Raw genomic sequence first — 20,129 nt, forward strand, 5'->3', positions numbered from 1 at the left:
TGCTTGCCCATGTTATATTATGTATCCTAATTTCATTCCTTTTGTTGGTGAATAATATTTTAGTATATGGATATACCACATTTTGTTTGTCCATCCATCAGTTGATGGACATGTGGATTGTCCCTTATTAGATGCATGATTTTATCTTTTCACTTTCTTGATGGTATTCTTTACAACAAAAAAGTTCCTAATTTTGGTAGAGTCTCTTTTATTTTTTTTCCTTTTATCACTTGTGCTTTTGGTTTCGTATCTAAAGAAGGATTTGTTGTTCCAAGGTTACAAAGCCTTATTTCTGTGTTTTCTATTAAGAGCTTTATAATTTTATCTCTTAAATCAAAATCTGTTGTCCACTTGAGTAAATGTTTGTGTATGATATATGGAATTAGTTCACTGTTTTCTTTTTCATATGGATATTTGATTGCACTCAGCATCCTTTATTGAAAAGACCTTTCTTTATCCATTAAATGGCCTTAGAATCCTTGTCAAAGACCAGTTAACCGTAAGTATGAGGGTTTATTTCTTGACTCTTAGATCTGTTCCATTAGTCCACACATGTATCCTTATGCCAATACCACGTTATTTGCATTCTAAGTGTAGGTTTCTGGCTTTGGTCTTCTTTCCCAAGATAATTTTGGTTATTTGTGCATTTCCATGTGAATCCTAATCAGCTTGTCAATTCAGCAGATTTTGATAGACTTTTTCTAGGGATTGGATTTATTCTGTAGATAATTTCAAGAATATTACTGTTACTGTCTTAATAATATTAAGCTTTTTGATTCAGAAGTATGGCATGTTCTTCAACTTAATTGGGTTTCTTTACTATCTTAAAATAATATTTTATAGTTTTAAAAATTTAGAGCTTAAGTCTTAACACTTTTTAGAAGTTGATTCATAAATATTTTCTTTTCATGCTCTTGTAAATGGAATTGTTTTCTTAATTTTACCTTCAGATTATTTGTTGCTAGTGTATTGATGTACATTGAGTTTTATCCTGGTGTCTTATTGAATTCATTTATAGTTCTAATAGTTTTTATAGTTGGTTCCTTAGGATTTTATATATAAAATCATGCCCTGTGTAAATAAAGATCAACTTACTTTTTCCTTTCAAATCTGGCTGTCTTTTCATTCTTCCTTTTTTTTTTCTCTCTTTTTCTTTCCTAATTGCTCTAGTTAGAAACTCTAGTGAGGCGCCCCTCATGCTTCAGATGGTAAAGAATTGGCTTGCAATGCAGGAGACCTGGTTTTGATCCTTGGGTTGTGAAGATCCCTTGGAGAAGGGAATGGCTGCCCACTCCAGTATTCTTGCTTCGAGAATTCCATGGACACAGGAACGTGGCGGGTACAGAGCATGGGGTTGCAAAGAGTTGGACATGACTGAGCAACTAACACACACACACAAACACAGAAACTCTAGTTTCACATTGAATACAAGTGGCAAGATATCCCTGATTTAGGGAGAAAGAATGTAGTCTCTCTCATCATTATGTATAATAACTGTGGATTTTTCATAGATTCCCTTTATAAAGTTAAGGGTTTCCCTTCTATTTCTAGTTTGTTTAGTGCAATGTTTAAATTGTTGAATTAAAAGTACTCATTAATCCAATTTTACATTGGCTTTAACATTTTGTATTTAGAATCCACATCATATGGAGACTCCAGTAACTAAAATCTCTTTCATTTATGTTAGCAGCTCTTCTGCTGCAGCTGCTGCTAAGTCACTCAGTTGTGTCCGACTCTGTGCGACCCCATAGATGGCAGCCCACCAGGCTCCCCCGTCCCTGGGATTCTCCAGGCAAGAACATTGGAGTGGGTTGCCATTTCCTTCTCCAATGCGTGAAAAGTGAAAGTGAAGTAGCTCAGTCGTGTCCGACTCTTAGCGACCACATGGACTGTAGCCTACCAGGCTCCTCCATCCGTGGGATTTTCCAGGCAAGAGTACTGGAGTGGGGTGCCATTGCCTTCTCCGATCAGCTCTTCTACTCTCTATTAAATAGTTCTACTTTCCAGTTGTATGAATTTGGACAATTTTAACTTCTGTGTACCTGAGTTTCCTCATCTGCAACCCTGGATTTGATTGATTTCATTACCTACCTTACCTTAAAGAAAGACTGAACTATTTACAGGTAGAGCATTTAGGATAGCTGCTGGTCCCATTGTAAACATAATATTTTAGTTTTTATTAAGTATATGCATAATTAATAAATGAATTAATCTCAGTACATTTTTTTTACATGTATAGCTTACTTAGAAGAGATTTGAGAAAATAACATTTATTTCAAAGCTTTATTTTGAATCTCTTGGATTTTTTTCACAGTGATAAATACCTGTCTTAGTAGAAAAATATTCAAGCAAGCTTATCTGAGTATTCATGTCTAGCACTTACAAAATCAGATGATGTAAGACTCAGAAACCCTTGTTTAATATTTGGAAAGTTGTTTGTTTCATTTGTAGGTATGTCTCACCTGTTCCTAAAGATGACCTTGGTTCTTCAGATAATGCTTCTTTTACATAGCTATGTACTATGTCTGAAAAGTCCTGAGATCCATCTTCCTGATTTTAATATTTAACTATTTAGCTAGAACGTGAATGAATAGCTATGAAAAGCAGCACATCTTGCCATGAGAGACTGGATTCATTAAGGACATCTTAAAATTTAAAGAACTTTTGTTTTTGTTTTTTTTTTCTACTTGAGTGGGTTGTCATTCCTTTCTCCAGGGGACCTTCCTGACCCAGGGATCAAACCTGTGTCTCTTACATCTCCTGCATTGGCAGACGGGGTCTTTGCCACTAGCACCACCATAGGAGTGAAAGTTGCTCAGTTGTGTCTGACTCTGGGACCCCATGGACTGTAGGCTGCCAGGCTCCTCTGTCCATGGAATTCTCCTGGCTAGAATACTGGAGTGGGTAGATGTTCCCTTCTCCAGGGGATCTTCTCAACCCAGGGATTGAACTCAGGTCTCCCGCATTACAAGTGTATTCCTTACTATCTGGGCCACCAGGGAAGCCCACGAATACTGGAATGGGGAGCCTATCCCTTCTCCAGGGGATCTTCCCAACCCGGCGTTAAACTGGGGTCTCCTGCACTGCCCCAAAAAAATCTTTTTGTGTTCTGAGAATTACTTCGATGTAAATTGAAAGGAGACAGATAAAATGTTTTGTTATTTCCTGTTGTTATGAGTTAGACAGAAAGAGCCAAGACATTTCAAGATGACATTCTTAGGATTTCTTTGGAATCAGCTGAGAGCATCATTTTATGCATGTGAATTTCCTTACCTTAGGGAAAATCATGAAATATAATTTAATTTATAAAATTTAAATACCATCTTTAAATTACTCTTTTAACTATCTAGAGAAATTTTTAATTTAATTGATTCCCCCCACTTTTGATAGGAAATAAATTTTAGCACAAGCAACCATTTGAGTACAACTCCTAATACAGGTGTGAAATTAATATAAAGACTCTAAGTATTGAAAATAGGTATGAAGTTCTTGTGTTGAAGCAGTTTCCTTTCTCTTTAGACCCACACTAACTTTATTAACCCAACATCATTTTCTAGTTATCTAGTACAAAAAAGATTAGAAATGATACCTAAATATAAAGGTATGTAAAGGTATTTGGATGGAAAAAGGAAAAATCTGTAGTTAAAAGGGAATCTTAAGAAAATGAGAGACACAATGGTATTATGACAATGTATCATATTAGGTAGACTGGAATCATTCAATAAACTTAAAATTATTCTATATCTTTCTATTTAACAAGGGAGGAATATGTATGACATTATAGAATATTTTTCTTCACAACTGGTTAATTTTTTTTTAAAGTTTGATATCGGAAGAGGTGAATATTCATTATTTAGAAATGATTTATTTTCTTCAGTTTTCCTAAGATGAGCTTGATGAAAATAATACATACCTTTACCTATTCTCTTGCCTATATCATAAACTATGCTATGTTAGACTCAAAATGTGAAGTAAATGGTCAATAATTATGTTAAATGTAGTCCATATGAAAGCAGTTTTTGTAAAATCTCAAGTGTTATATAGAGTTAATTCTTGGCCATTTTTATCACCTTTAAGACTGTCTCTTCAAGAAGAATAGGTGAATATTAGAGGTCATATATGAGCCAAATGATTTGGCCAAAGGTAGAATCCACTAAGGGTGGGACAGGTGGAGGTGGGCAATGGTGAGTTAGGTGGGGTGTTATTGTTGCTGTTTAGTTGCTTGGTCATGTCTGATTCTTTGCAACCATATGGACTGAAGCATGCCAAGCTTCCCTGCCCTTCACCATCTCCTGGTGTTTGCTCAAGCTCATGTCTGTCGAGTCGGTGATACCATCCAACCATCTCATCCTCTGTCATTCCCTTCTCCTCCTGCCTGCAGTCTTTCCCAGCATCAGGGTCTTTTCTAATTAGTCGATCTTTGCCAAAGTATTGGAGCTTCAGCTTCAGCATTAGTTCATCCAATAAATATTGAGGGTTGATTTCCTTTAGGATTGACTGGTTTGATCTTCTTACTGTCCAAGGGACTCTCAAGAGTCTTCTCCAACACCACAGCACAAAAGCATCACTTCTTCAGTGCTCAGCCATCTTTATGATCCAACTCTCACATCCATACATGACTACTGGAAAAACCATAGCTTTGACTATGCAAACCTTTGTCTGCCAAGTAATGTCTGCTTTTTAATCTGCTGTCTAGATTTGTCATAGCTTTTCTTCCAAGGAGCAAGCTTCTTTTAATTTCATGGCTGAAGTCATCGTCTGCAGTAATTTTGGAGCCCAAGAAAATAAAGTCTGTCACTGTTCCCATTGTTTCCCCATCTATTTGCCATGAAGTGATGGGACCAGATGCCAAGATCTTAGAAAATTAGAGATACCAAGGGAATATTTCATGCAAAGATGGGCACAATAAAGGACAAAAACTGTATGCATGGGGTGTGGTTGTAGCTAAGAACATGCAACTATATGGTCTCATCAAGTGCCATTCTTCTCCTTAGCTCTTAACTTCCATTCCTAGTTTTTAAAAGTCTTTCTCCTGTTTATGACATATATGCTGCTGCTAAGTCGCATCAGTCATGTCCGACTCTGTGCGACCCCATAGGTGGCAGCCCACCAGGCTCCTCTGTCTCTGGGATTCTCCAGGCAAGAATACTGGAGTGGGTTGCCATTTCCTTCTCCTTATGACATATATGGGTATATAATATATATTTAGTAAAACACTGTGGATATATTAGAAAATGAGGAGTTTGAGCTTCATAGTGTGGGAAGCTTTTCAGATTTTCAGATTAGGAATATTAACTGAGTAGACTTACTGTATTTTAGGAAAATGACTTGGTAACATGAATTGGCATGGGGAGATTAGAAATAAGAAAACTCAGAAAGCTGTTATAATCCAAATGAGAGATGAAGTTATGGGACTTGGAAAGGGACAGAATGTTATAAAAGGGACAGAATGTTGAAGAGGTATAAGTTAAACACTATTTGGTGATTGCTGACTGATGACTACTTATATTGGGGACCTTGTAACCTTGTAAAAAGGATAGGAATTAGAGGTATTTCTGGGGTTTCTATCATAAAAGTTTGATTCATTAACCATGAAAAGTGAAAGTTCCTCAGTCATGTCTGACTCTTTGCGACCCCTTGGACTATACAGTCCATGGAAATCTCTAGGCCAGAATTCTGGAGTGAGTAGTCTTTCCCTTCTCCAGGGGATCTTCCCAACCCAGGGATCGATCCCAGGTCTCCCGCATTGCAGGCGGATTCTTTACTAGCTCAGTCACAAAGGAAACCCAAGAATACTGGAGTGGGTAGCCTATCCCTTCTCCAGTGGATCTTTACAGCCCAGGAATGGAACCAGGGTCTCCTTCATTGCAGGCGGATTCTTTACTAATTAAGCTATCAGGGAACCCCATTAACTATGATGTAGAGCAATTAAAAAGTAGGATTGAGAATGGATAAAATGGGTTGAGTCTCAAATGTATTCATTGTGTGTTGACTGTGTGATATCCACTTAGAAATGTCCCCACAGACAAATGGTAGTAAGCTATTTCCAACATTATCTGTTATTCACATATGAGAAGTGAGATCTAAGGAACATGTAGATATGAGCTGACGTCATTAAATAGATAAAATCTCCAAAGGAGCTGTCCATATAGGAAGAAGACTGCTGAGAACTGAAACATGGGAGAACAATAGAAAATTAGGCATTAAAAGGGGATTCAATAAAGGAAATAGAATAGAACACTAAGAAAAGCAGGAACTCAGAATAAAAGATCCAACAAGAGCAAAGATAGATACTTAAATGATGAAATTTAAAACAAATGTTCATAGTGATTTAAAAAAAAAAAAAACTCATTTCAGAGTAGTATCTTTTTATTTTTTAATTACTGCAAAAGTTTTGAAAGATAGAAAGTGACAAATAAGTGTCCCTCTCCCCACTGTGTTCTTCCCCGGATTATTAAATTTTTAATTTCTCCTACATCTTGCTAATCATTTTTCTTGCATATACTGAAAGATCCCATGATCTTTGTTTTCTGAATGTTGAATTTTAAGCCAATATTTTCACTCTCCTCTTCTTTCATCAAGAGGCTCTTAGTTTTCCGCTTTCTTCCATAAGGGTGGTGTCATTTGCATATCTGACGTTATTGATATTTCTTCCGGCAGTCTTGATTCCAGCTTATGCTTCATCCAGCACATAATGACGTTTCACATTATGTACTCTGCATATAAATTAAATAAGCAGGGTGACAGTATACAGCCTTAATGTACTCCTTTCCCAGTTTGGAACCAGTTGTTCCATATCCAGTTCTAACTGTTGCTTCTTGACCTGCATACAGATTTCTCAGGAGGCAGGTCAGGTGATCTGGTATTCCCATCTCTTTCAGAATTTTCCACAGTTTATTGTGATCCACACAGTCAAAAGCTTTGGCATAGTCAATGAAGAAAAAATAGATGTTTTTCTGGAACTCTCTTTCTTCTTCTATAATCCAGCAGATGTTGGCAATTTGATCTCTGGTTCTTCTGCCTTTTCTAAATCCAGATTGAACATATGGAAGTTCACGGTTCATGTACTGTTGAAGCCTGGCTTGGAGGATTTTCAGCATTACTTTGCTAGTATGTGAGATGAGTGCCATTGTGTGGTAGTATCAACATTATTTGGCATTGCCTTTCTTTGGGATTGGAATGAAAACTGATGTTTTCCAGACCTGTGGCCACTGCTGACTTTTCCAAATTTGCTGGCATATTGAGTGCATCACTTTCACAGCCTCATCTTTTAGGATTTGAAATAGCTCAGCTGGCATTCCATCACTTCCACTAGCTTTGTTTGTAGTTAGTGATGCTTCCTAAGGCCCACTTGACTTTTCATCCCAGGATGTCTGGCTCTAGGTGAGTGATCACACCATTGTGGTTATCTGGGTCAGGTCATGAAGATCTTTTTTGTATAGTTCTTCTGTGTATTTGTGCCACCTCTTCTTACTATCTTCTGCTTCTGTTAGGTCCATACCATGTCTGTCCTTTATTGTGCCCATCTTTGCATGACCTGTTCCCTTGGTATCTCTAATTTTCTTGAAGAGATCTCTAGTCTTTTCCATTCTATTGTTTTCCTCTATTTCTTTGCATTCTTTTTCCCTTAGTTTATATTTAAATAGAAGTTGACAGTCTGTTATCCAATATGACTGAATGATGGGTAGTAGTCACATGTACAACACATTCCTTACTCCGGAAAGCATATCGGAATGCACTTAACTAAAAGAGAAAGGAATATAGCTTACAGTTTAATGATAATATTAAATATTCCTTGAATTAAAAATCAATTTAAAATTGCATATTTCAGTATTTAATTATTAATAATAAATTACTCTGACTCCTTAATTGAGAAACGACTTTAAAAAACATGTCAATGTTATGTTTCTTTACATGTATATAATAAAATACATACATTTTTGACCCTTACAGTAGATCTATATTTGGGGTAAAAAAGGCCCTGGTATCCTGAAGGCCAATAACAAGCATTTGTCTGTCCAGTGTCAGATGTTAATTAGGGTTTGAACAGAAACTGAGTCCCAAGTTTCTTGTTTTATGGGCCTGTCCTTTTTCCTTCATACCACATATCCCTGCATAGACTGAAAGTGACTATCAGCAGCAAAAATATAGTGTATAAATTTTCATATACACATACACACACACACTCAGATACTTAGTTCAAGTATATGCATGTATTATCTGTGAGTCACTCTTTAAATATCTGAAAACTGTTCTACCAGCAACAGATATCTGAAGCTTCACTTCCATGTCTGTCTTAGACAAACCTTAAGTCGCTTACTCGGTCGTGTCCGACTCTTTGCAACCCCGTGGACTGTAGCCCACCAGGCTCCTCTGTTCATGGGATTCTCCAGGCAAGAATACTGGAGTGGGTTGCCATTTCCTTCTCCAGGCGATCTTCCCGACCCAGGGATCGAACCCAGGTCTCCCACATTGCAGGCAGATGCTTTAACCTCTGAGCCACCAGGGAAGCCCTAGAAGAACCTTAGTTAAAGTTAATAGGTTTCATGTGTATGAAGTGTTTGCACTTATTCAGTATACTAGCACAATTTCTGTTTCTTTAAGAAGAAAAAAAATCTGGCTTCTCATTGAATACTTCTGTCAGCACAACGGTAAATTTTGGCAGTTTTGATCTTATAAGCATTGAAGGTTTAGCTCTGTATTTTTTAGTCTATCAATTTCATATTTCTTTTTGCCTTTTTTTTTTAACTTTATATAATTGTATTAGTTTTGCCAAATATCAAAATGAATCCACCACAGGTATACATGTGTTCCCCATCCTGAACCCTTCTCCCTCCTCCCTCCCCATACCATCCCCCTGGGTCATCCCAGTGCACCAGCCCCAAGCATCCAGTATCGTGCATCGAACCTGGACTGGCATCTCGTTTCATACATGATATTTTACATGTTTCAATGCCATTCTCCCAAATCTTCCCACCCTCTCCCTCTCCCACAAAGTCCATAAGACTGTTCTATACATCAGTGTCTCTTTTGCTGTCTCGTACACAGGGTTATTGTTACCATCTTTCTAAATTCCATATATATGCGTTAGTATACTGTATTGGTGTTTTTCCTTCTGGCTTACCTCACTCTGTATAATAGGCTCCAGTTTCATCCACCTCATTAGAACTGATTAAAATGCATTCTTTTTAATGGCTGAGTAATACTCCATTGTGTATATGTACCATGGCTTTCTTATCCATTCATCTGCTGATGGACATCTAGGTTACTTCCATGTCCTGGCTCTTATAAACAGTGCTGCGATGAACATTGGGGTACACGTGTCTCTTTCCCTTCTGGTTTCCTCAGTGTGTATGCCCAGCAGTGGGATTGCTGGGTCGTATGGCAGTTTTTTTCCCAGTTTTTTAAGGAATCTCCACACTGTTCTCCATAGTAGCTGTACTAGTTTGCATTCCCACCAACAGTGTAAGAGGGTTCCCTTTTCTCCACACCCTCTCCAGCATTTATTATTTGTAGACTTTTGGATCGCAGCCATTCTGACTGGGGTGAAATGGTACCTCATAGTGGTTTTGATTTGCATTTCTCTGATAATGAATGATGTTGAGCATCTTTTCATGTGTTTGTTAGCCCTCTGTATGTCTTCTTTGTCATTTTTATAATGATCTCCAAAATGCCTTTATACATCCAATCCAAATTTTAAAGATACTACGGTTCAGGACAATTAAAAGCAGCACAGAACTATTAGCAGTCCTGAATAAGAAAACAGAAGCTATTGCTGAAGGAAACTTAAGGAATTTCCTAACCAAAATACTCAGATCATAGTGTTATGTCTTAAAAAATAAGCTCAATGGAAATACAGATGACATTTTGAACAAGGAAGGTTTTCACTGTATTGAAAACGTCACGATCATTATGAAAAAGGAACATTTTGTTAGTAATAATTTTAAGAATTTGGCAATTTATGAAAATGTTGAAATTTGGAGGAAGAACTCATTCTACACCTTAGCTTTTTTGTTTTGTGGCTGGACACTATAAAAATTGATAATTCAGGTAATATAAATATATTTTACTAAATAATTGACTAGACAAATGCAGAACTTGTTTTTTTTATATTTAATTTAATTAATAAAGTTAAAGTTGCTCAGTTGCATCCAAACTTTTGCCACCCCGTGGACTGTAGCCCACCAGGCTCCTCTGTCCATGGGATTCTCCAGGCAAGAATACTGGAGTGGGTTGCCATTTCCTTCTCCAGGGAATCTTCCCAACCCAGGGATTGAACCCAGGTCTCCCGCATTGCAGGCAGACGCTTTAACCTCTGAGCCACCAGGGAAGCCTTATAATTAATAAGGGACTTTAAATTCCTTTTTCTTTCTTACTAATTTCCATCTTTAGAATATTTAAACATAATTTAACAGCCTTCTGAAATTTGGACTATGTCCCCAATTGACGCTTTCAAAAAGTTTTAACTTCTGTTGTTGAAATTACGTGATTCAACTGGTTGTCAAATTTAAGAAATTTTGTGACACTGCAGACATTTGGTGGCTCCTATAGGCTTTGAAATAGCTCTGCTATATGGGTAGAGGAAAGTCTGCTCCATGGATCTAGAAGCAAAGTCTCTGGGAACACTTAGGGAAATAATATTTTCAAAAGGGAAAGTAACTCAGTCGTGTCCGACTCTTTGCGACCCCATGGACTATATAGTCCATGGAATTCTCCAGGCCAGAATACTGGAGTAGGTAGCCTTTCCCTTCTCCAGGGGATCTTTCCAACCCAGGATCGAACCCAGGTCTCCTGCATTGCAGGTGGAGTCTTTACCAGCTGAGTCACAAGGGAAGCCCAATAGTTTCAAAGCCCATGCATTATTTTCTGAAAGAAAATTTTACTTACTATCTTGAAAAAGATGTTAGTATGTTTTAGGTAAATTGATTAAATAATCTTTTGGTTTATTTTTGGTCTTTTGGTTTTTCACAACTCTCAACTCTTCCTCTGTAGTACATTAGAAACACTGTACTTCTGGAAGCTGACACAGTAGAGCAATGATCCTGTACATCGCAAAATGCATCTAGAGTATCATCTTTTATCATACAGTGCAGTAAGTGATTAGGTCAGTGAAACCATGCAAAATTAGTTTCAATATATTGTTTCCTAGGGTTTCCCTGGTGGTGGTGGTTTAGTTGCTAAGTTGTGTCCGACTCTTTGCGACCCCATGGACTGTAGCCCATCAGGCTCCTCTGTCCATGGGATTTTCCACGCAAGAGTACTGGAATAGATTGCCATTTCCTTCTCCAGGGGAATCTTCCCAACCCAGGAATCGAACCCAGGTCTCCTGCATTGCAGGCAGATTCTTTACCGATTGAACTATGTTTCCCTGGTAGCTCAGTGGTAAAGAATCCACCTGCTATGCAAGAGACACAGGTTTGATCCCTGGGTTGGAAAGATCCCCTGGAGGAGGGCATGCACCCCACTCCGGTATTCTTGCCTGGAGAATCCCATGGACAGAGGAGCTTCCTGGGCTACAGTCCATAGGGTCACAAGAGTTGGATACAACTTAGCAACTAAACAGCAACAACAAATATTGTTTCCTATAACGGGTGTTTCTGTTACCATACAAACATCTAGATATAAGCATGTAGAAAATTTTCATCAAAATTCATCAAATTTGAAACTTATAAGCCATGTGATATAATCAGAATTCAGTCTGGGAACCCAAGGAATCTATCTCACAGATCAGATAAATTATACTGAAAAAGTTGACTTCTGATCAGGTGAGACAGGCATGTGTATTAAGATACTGTACAAGGAGGAAATGGTTAACTATATCTCCAATCAGATTTCCCAAGGATGAACCTGCCACACTGCAGACCTTGATTTACTATCTAGCTTTTGCTTATATAGTGTGCTCCAGAGTAGCAACAAGGATTTACTCACTTAATGATAGTTAATTATTCTCCTGGGAAAGGTTGGGAAGACCAGCTAATGTGTAATATATTTTAGAAAGCTTGCCAAAAGTGATTAGAGTTAAAATAGTTTGGGCAGTTATTAAGGGAAGCTTCACTTACCTGAAAACTGCATTCATCCGTAATATCTTATTTCTTCATAATAAGAGATGAATGAGGAGTTCTTTGTCATAAAATGTGGTTACAGAGGCCATTCAAAAGGACTTATTTTGTTCCTGTTTTTAAAGAGGATTTATGAGTCAAGTTATATTATCAACTAATTAGAGTGATCACTTGTCCATATTCTAAAATAGAAATTAATTAGAGCTTATTAGGTGAAAGGACTATTGATTTTAGTGTCTTTAAAAAACATGAAACTCTAAGCTTTTTTAGTTTAGGAACTATCTTGTGGTCGTCTTTATACTGTCAACATCTAGATACCTTGTTTGACGTATGATGAGTGTTCTGTAATTCTTTCATAAAAATTAGCCTTCATATGTATGTAAGATAGAAAATCTACTTTGACTTAGTTGTATGGGTATTTTGTTTCTAATATAGCTTTCTGTTATAGCTGTTTATTATAAAGGACTGTTTAGATTCTTAGAAGTGAGTTTCTTAGCAGTGGAGAGTCTCAGGCTTAGCCCCCCGCATTTTCTCATTCAACAGATCTGGGATGAAGCAGAGGAATCCACTTTTATTAATAAGCATTATGGGTTATTTTACAGGTACTAGTTGGGCCATGCTGAGAGACACTGCACCCAAACCTGTACCCAGTTCACATCTGAGCTGCCACAGCCATTCTCTCTTCTTTCTCCAGTTTGTATCAAACTTTATCTTTCTGTTTCAAGTATATATTGATATTATTTTTACCCCAGTTTCCTGTAATATTGTATTTTGCAAAATGTAGATCCTGAACCACCAGCATCAATGTTGGCTGGGTGATTTCATAAAGTATTGCCAGGAAAAATTATCAGTCATGTTCATAGTTGTTAGAACATAAAATCTAATTCTAGCAAGCATCTACCATAGTGCCCAGCTCCTAAAGTAGCCACAAAATATCTGTTGAGTGAATAGATAAAAGAGAGGAAGGATGTTAGAAGAATTAAAAGATCTACTTGTTTCTCTGTTTCCCAACCTGCAGTTGTTTAGGGATTTTTTTTTTAATATGGAATAAGGGGCATAAAATATTAGAAAAGATTTAAGAAATCAATAAACATGGACATCAGTGATCCTGTCACAATAAGGGCAAATACTCTCTTTGACAGCTAAGGTCACCTCTGTAATTACAACACAGGTACTAACTTTTCTTTTAAACCAGAAGAGATTCCAACTTTTATAAGAATAAATTTGTATTATCAAGAAAAGTTATATTATTATTAAAAGTTTATTCTGTTAAGAATATAGGAAAATGTATAATGTGTACTTAGAAAAATTCCCTTAAATATTTTGAAGGATGAATAGATAATTTTTAATTATCTGGAAATTATTTTTAATTCTCTATGTTTTAATTATCTGGAAAAATGTCCTTTTAGTTTTTAAGTTCTTAATGGTTCCAGATTACTGAGATGTTATTATATCTTTTCAGCATGATGACCTCTTCACTTAAGGCATCTATGTGTGTATGTATGTGTGTGTGTTTGTTCTTTTGGGGTTTGGTTCACTAATAACTACTTTCGATATTGTCATCTTAGAGTTAAAAAGCTTTCAGTAATGACCTTTGTATTATTTTGGAGGAAAGAGATTTGAAGTCAGACTTGAACTATGATTCCTCCTATGTGACCTCTCCAACTTTGTTTCCTCACTGAATGGGAATAATGCTTGCTGCATAGATCTATTATGGATATTAAATGAGATAATTCACTGAGAACAATGCCTTGCACATTGAAAGTTCTCAGTAAACTATTTTTAGAAGACTAGAAAAAGAATTTTATGTGTATTATCGTAGTTTTTTCAAGATCTGTTCCTTCATATTTTTCAAAGTCTACTGTTCAAAAACTGGAATGAAAATAAAATCTACATAGACAATGCATATATTATCGTCTGTTGCTTTTACCTCTTATTGTAAACAAAAGCTCTCTAGGCTTTGAATAGGAATGGGTCTTCACTGAAGTGCATCCGTATAAAATGTAAAAATGAACTGCTTTTTTAATATTGGATAAGCATAAAAGTCAAAGTATTGCCTAAAAAGGAATACTCATACATCTTTTCCCATCTTGTATAACACAAAAATAGCTAACTGCTTTTAGGGGACTTCCCTGGTGGTTCCGTGGTTAAGACTCCATGTTTCCAATTACAGGGACTGGGGGTTTGATCCCTGGTCAGAGAACTAAGATCCCACATGCCACATGGCACAGCCAAAATATATATATATATATTTAGAGGATGACTAAGCATGAGACATGGACAAGGCCATGGCACCCCGCTCCAGTAGTCTTGCCTGGAGAATCCCATGGGCGGAGGAGCCTGATAGGCTGCAGTCCATGGGGTCGCTGAGAGTCAGACACGACTGAGCAACTTCACTTTCACTTTTCACTTTCATGCATTGGAGAAGGAAATGGCAACCCACTCCAGTATTCTTGCCTGGAGAATCCCAGGGATGGCGGAGCCTGGTAGGCTGCCGTCTGTGGGCTCGCACAGAGTAGGACACAACTGAAGCGACTTAGCAGCAGCAGCAGCTACTATGTCCTTCTTTGTTTTATAGGCATATGCATATATTTACATAAGAATATTTATTCATTTACTTATAATGAATGAAACAGTGAACCTTTATCTGAAGCTTGTCTTAGTAATATAACATACCTTACATATTCATATCCTATCCTTACTGCATAGAAATAACTTGATGGCCCATTATTAACAAATTTTTTATTGGAAAGTGGGGATATTGATAGGACTATACCATGATGTTACTTTAAAATTAAAATGAACTGTTAATTTTTCAGAAAACATAATTTGGAGAGATTACACAGTCATTTATAAAAGAAATCAAAAAGTTCACCTCTGCTATTCCTGAGGGCCAATAGTAGTTTAATTTGTTTCTTCATCTTTTGAAGAGCGTATGTGTTTTTAAGACAATCTTTGTATGAATTTCTCTTGGGGTAATTAAATGTTATTTTCAGTTCAGTTCAGTTGCTCAGTTGTCTCTGACTCTGCGACCCCATGGACTGCAGCATGCCAGGCCTCCCTGTCCATCACCAACTCCTGGAGTTTACTCAAACTCATGTCCATTGAGTCAGTGATGCCATCCAGCCATCTCATCCTCTGTCATCCCCTTCTCAGAATATATATATTTTTTTGTATTTCAAGAGATTTGATTTTGCAGTTTACCTTAAAAACCTTATACTTACTAATTATATCATTTCAAATAAGTTATTCTCAGTAGAATACTAAGGTATGAATCTGCCCTTGTTTATCCCCAAGTTTTAATTTTCATTTGGATAAACTTCCTACTTGACATTTCTACCTTTACTTCGTTTTCTTCTTTGTTCTTCTTGTCATTTTGGTTGTCAAATAGAGAAAATAGTATGTAAATGTAAAACCAAACTATTTAGAGAAAAAAGGCAAGTTAGACTATTTTTAACTTATTTTGAAAAGATAAATAATTGTCTCAAAATTCATATTATATTAGGAAAATTTATTTGCAAAGCAAGGTTAATAGGAGACATATCCAAATTACCATGAATGTTGCAAAGAAAATATTCCTCTAAGAGTATTCTGGAAAATGTAGAAAACATTTTTCCACTAAATAGCTATGTATCATCCAATCTTTGAACAAAATTTGACTTTGATTACTATTTAACATGCCCAGCTCTTGTCTATATTAATGTTAGATAGATAGATCCGTAGATAGACAGACAGACATGTAAATACTTACATTTATATTTTTACATTCTTAACACTTTGTTAAAACAAGAAAGATATATAGTAATCTTCATTTGAAAGTCTTTTTTGTAAAATATATCACCAAGTTTTGCTTTTTAACCCTGTCTTAAGCTCCCTCTGTTAAGAGGAATATACTCTTAACACTGTGTGCAGTGATAACTAATATAGTTCTTGGAGTGTATTGCTTTATGTTTATTATTTTCTTTCATATTACTTTATGTTCATTATTTTGGTTTTTTTTTTTGCCCTTTTCCCTTTATTTTTACTGATGTTTTGAAATTCATTTTTCAGTTCATTTTTATTTCCTTTTCTGCCTTGTTAATATGGAAATAATGTGCTTTTTTATTTTAATACTCACTATCTGACATGCATTTCCCCACAGGTATTCACTGTATTCCCTCTCTTAGATGAAGGCTTTAGAATGTTTTAATTTCTCATTCCATTCCCCATTACCAAAAGAGGCCTTTAGGGTGCTTTTACTTCCCTTTCCTTTCAGTTCAGTTCAGTTGCTCGGTCGTGTCCGACTCTTTGCAACTACATGAAACTGCAGCACACCAGGCCTCCCTGTCCATCACCAACTCCCGGAGTTTACTCAAACTCATGTCCATTGAGTCAGTGATGCCATCCAACCATCTCATCTGTTTCCCCATCTATTTGCCATGAAGAGATGGGACCAGATGCCATAATCTTAGTTTTCTGAATGTTGAGTTTTAAGCCAACTTTTTCACTGTCCTCTTTCCCTTTCATCAAAAGGCTCTTTAGTTCTTCTTCCTTTTCTTTCCTTTACTCCCTCCCTTCCAACTCCAACTCTGTTTTGCTTCCAACTCCTTTTTGCTGAAATAGTTCAATACTTTGAGTTCCAGATTTATTATATTTTTCCCTTGTCATATGTCTCCTTTGTTTTAAGAACCCTTACTTTATAGTTACATTGCTTTATAGTTAAACCCTTTACTTTATAGTTAAATTCCCAGTCAGATAATCATTATCCATTTAGTTTTACATATATAGTAGGGCTGTTACACTTACCTTGAAATTTCTATTCTGATTCATATGTTGTTTGGTTCAAGTACCTTTTTGGATATTTTCATTAGATGTTTTAAAGGAGTGGTATTATCTCTTATGGTGTATATCCACAATTCTTTGTGCTAATCTGCTTGATGTATGAAAAACTTGTTTGGGCATAGACTTGTTTGTTGACAGTCTATTTTTCTGTCCTCAGTATCCTCTAGTTTAAAGCACTGCAGATAAGAAAACCACAGTCTGATTCTTCTTCTTTGCTAAATAACTTGTTCTTTCTTTCTTGAAATTTGTAATATATTCCTTTATTCATTATGATGTAGAAACTTTATCAAAATATGTTTAACTATATCCTTTACTTTGATTAATCTACCTAGAACTTAGCTCTTTCGTTCACAAACTCAGTTTCTTCAAACTAGGGAACTTTACTTGCATTATTTCTTCATTCTTAACCTCCATCTGTATTTTTTTCTGGTTTTATTTTTCTTCTGATATTATATTCCTTACGTGATATTTCTCTTGGAGTTATTTTTCAAGTCTGTTTTTCCTAAATATTTCTCTCTCTGTATGTTTGCTCTATATCTTGAGATATTTCTTCCATTTAATCTTACAGTAATAATTCTAGGCACAACAGGTACATACTTCATTTCAGTTCTTCTATTTCTAAAAAGAATTTATCCTGGTGAAATATACATTCCTTAAAATGTATAATCTTACTCATTTTTAAGTTGTTACGAAATATTGGCTGTATTCCCCATGTTGTACAGTATATTCTTATAGCTTAATTTATACATTATAGTTTGTACCTTTTACTCCCTTACCCTTACATGCCCCTTCCCCCTTTCCTCTCCCCACCAAAAACCACTAGTTTGTTCTCTATTTTTAAATTTAAGTCAGGTTTCTAAATTCCAGGGTATGTTTTAAAGCTGAATATCTTTATGTACTGTGTGTGTTAGTTGCTTAGTTATAGCTGACTCTTTGTCAACCTGTGGACTGTAGCTCACCAGGCTCCTCTGTCCATGAGGATTCTCCAGGCAAGAATACTGGAGTGGGTTGCCATTCCCTTCTCCAGGGGATCTTCCTGACCCAGGGATCTTTATCTTTTACTTTGTTAATGTTTTTTTCTTTATCCTCTAGCAATTCCAGTCTACTATGACCTAATAACTTAGTGCTTCGCTGATCTCAGGGCCTGTTTGCTTTTTCTTTCTCTATTTATTGGAGCCCCTTGTGTATATTATTATCTCCTTTTGCTTAATAATGTCTCTGTGCAACCTTTGAGTGAGTGATGAGAGGCCTAACATTGTCTGCTCTGTGATCTTTAAATATACAGACTGGCAAGCTTATTCACCATTTCTTGAGGCAACAGAAGAATTATTTGGGTTAAAGTCCTCCTAAGGAATAGAGAGTAACTTGGACCATCTTTATGTTTGCTTAGAAGATCTTCCACAAACATCAGCCAGAACTCCTAGGACTACACACATTGATCTATACTTACTTTCAGCAAAGGCCAAGATTTCTCAAACTCTGAGAGTTTTGGTGAGACCCTCTGGCCTGTCAGCCACAGCTTCTCCAGGCTCTGTCAGTCTCAGAAGGGAACAAAATTGGGTACTTGATCCTTCCTTCTGGAATCTCAGCACGTCATATGTCTTGCACATTTTCTGAGCTATCTCATCACCAACCTGGTGCTCATCAGAGGGAGGATATCTTGAATTGGAAGATAAAAGGCACAAGGGACACCTTCTCAGGTGGCCACTTTCTCAGCAAGTTAAGTGGAAATAATTTATGAAACTTTAAATTTCATCTTTTCTAGAAAACTATAGAATGATAGTCTTAGATGTCCTCTGGTTGTGATATTTTGGTTTACAAGTAAAGAACCTGAGACAAGAAACTATATTCTGAATTTTAGTATGTTCAGATCAAATTTGTAACTTGGAAACTGGATGGAAAGAATGGTCCAAGACAAATTACAACTAGAAAAAGGAGAAATAGAAAGTTTAGCTAAAAGAAGAAAAAATTAGTGAAATTTGATACTGACAAAACTTACAAATGAACAAGTTAAACAAAATGTAATAAGACAGTTGTCTCTTTCTGGGTACATTTTTTATGACCATCACCGGGAACTTGATGTCTCCTTCCAGAAAATCTTTGGTCCTGTAACTCAATTTCTCCCTTACTGAAAAGAAGGCAATAAGGCATTCATTGAATCAGTAGATTTACTTGTCTAAAATGTGACGTTTTATCTGGTTGTTTGTAAAGGCAGTAACTAAATCAGACAAGCTATCTTTAAGATGAAATCTTAATTTAGTTAGTGAACATTAATTGCTCAGTTGTATCCTACTCTTTGCAACCCCATGGACTGTATCTCACCAGGCTCTTCTGTCCATGGAATTCTCCAGGCAAGAATTACTTGAGTGAGGAGCCATTCCCTTCTCCTAGGAATCTTCGGGTCTCCTGCATTGCAGGTAAATTCTTTACCATCTGAGATACCATGGAAGTCCCTCTGCTCTCCATAGATCTTTACATCGCCCCTAACTTGTTGCATTTGTGATGATCTTCCCTTCTTGGGCATCCTTCTTTTCCATTTTTGCCTGTTAAAATCTTACCTGTCCTTCAGGGTCAATTCTAAAATTCCATCGTGTACAGTATGATGGATGAAACTGTGTATTAATATCAGAATGTGAATTATAAATTGTCAGAATATTGACTAAAAAAGAAACCTATATCTCAATAAACAACAGTAACAAAGACAATGCTAGTAAAATGTAGTGGGAAAAAAAAAAGTAGAGCCAGGAGTGATTTCCTATGTGAGAGGTACCCTACTAAAGCCTCCTACACAATGTCACATGAGTTCTAAAACTTATATGTATTTTTACACATTTTTTTTTCTGTAGGCAATCCTATAAGATATTCTTACTATTCTAATTTTACAAATGTTAAAAGTGAGGCACTTAATAGGTAAAGACATTTGTTGACAGTCACATTCAAATCCAGGCAGTCTAACCAGAGACTTAAATTTGTGTCACAATATAGGAGAAAATAGATATTCATCAAGTAATTTTATTTAATTCATTACAAATAAGTCTTAGTCTAAAAATTGCATGTCCACATAAACTTTTAGAATGTAGCATACCCAATGTGGATTTCCACAGGACTGGAAAAGGTCAGTTTTCATTCCAATCTCAAAGAAAGGCAATTCCAAAGAATACTCAAACTACCGCACAATTGCTCTCATCTCACATGCTAGCAAAGTAATGCTCAAAATTCTCCAAGCAACAGTACGTGAGCTGTGAACTT

General features: G+C 36.4%; 1 protein-coding gene across 13 annotated transcripts in view; it reads left to right on the top strand.

The window, feature by feature from the left end:
* The window catches only part of MBD5 (methyl-CpG binding domain protein 5), a 488,069-nt gene that overhangs the window by 109,623 nt on the left and 358,317 nt on the right, over window positions 1-20,129 (top strand). Inside the window, exon 2 of one of the 13 annotated variants that reach the window (XM_086352276.1) lies at window positions 12,662-12,752. The exons of the other annotated variants lie outside the window; for them this stretch is intronic. The gene's annotated coding sequence lies outside the window, so the exon portion shown is untranslated. The remainder of the gene's footprint in view (window positions 1-12,661; window positions 12,753-20,129) is intronic. 13 annotated transcript variants of the gene reach the window in all.

The sequence above is a fragment of the Bos grunniens genome, chromosome 2, assembly GCF_055505025.1.
Source record: "Bos grunniens cultivar Pamir isolate PY7600 chromosome 2, Bosgru_T2T1.0, whole genome shotgun sequence".
Taxonomy (NCBI): Eukaryota; Metazoa; Chordata; class Mammalia; order Artiodactyla; family Bovidae; genus Bos; species Bos grunniens.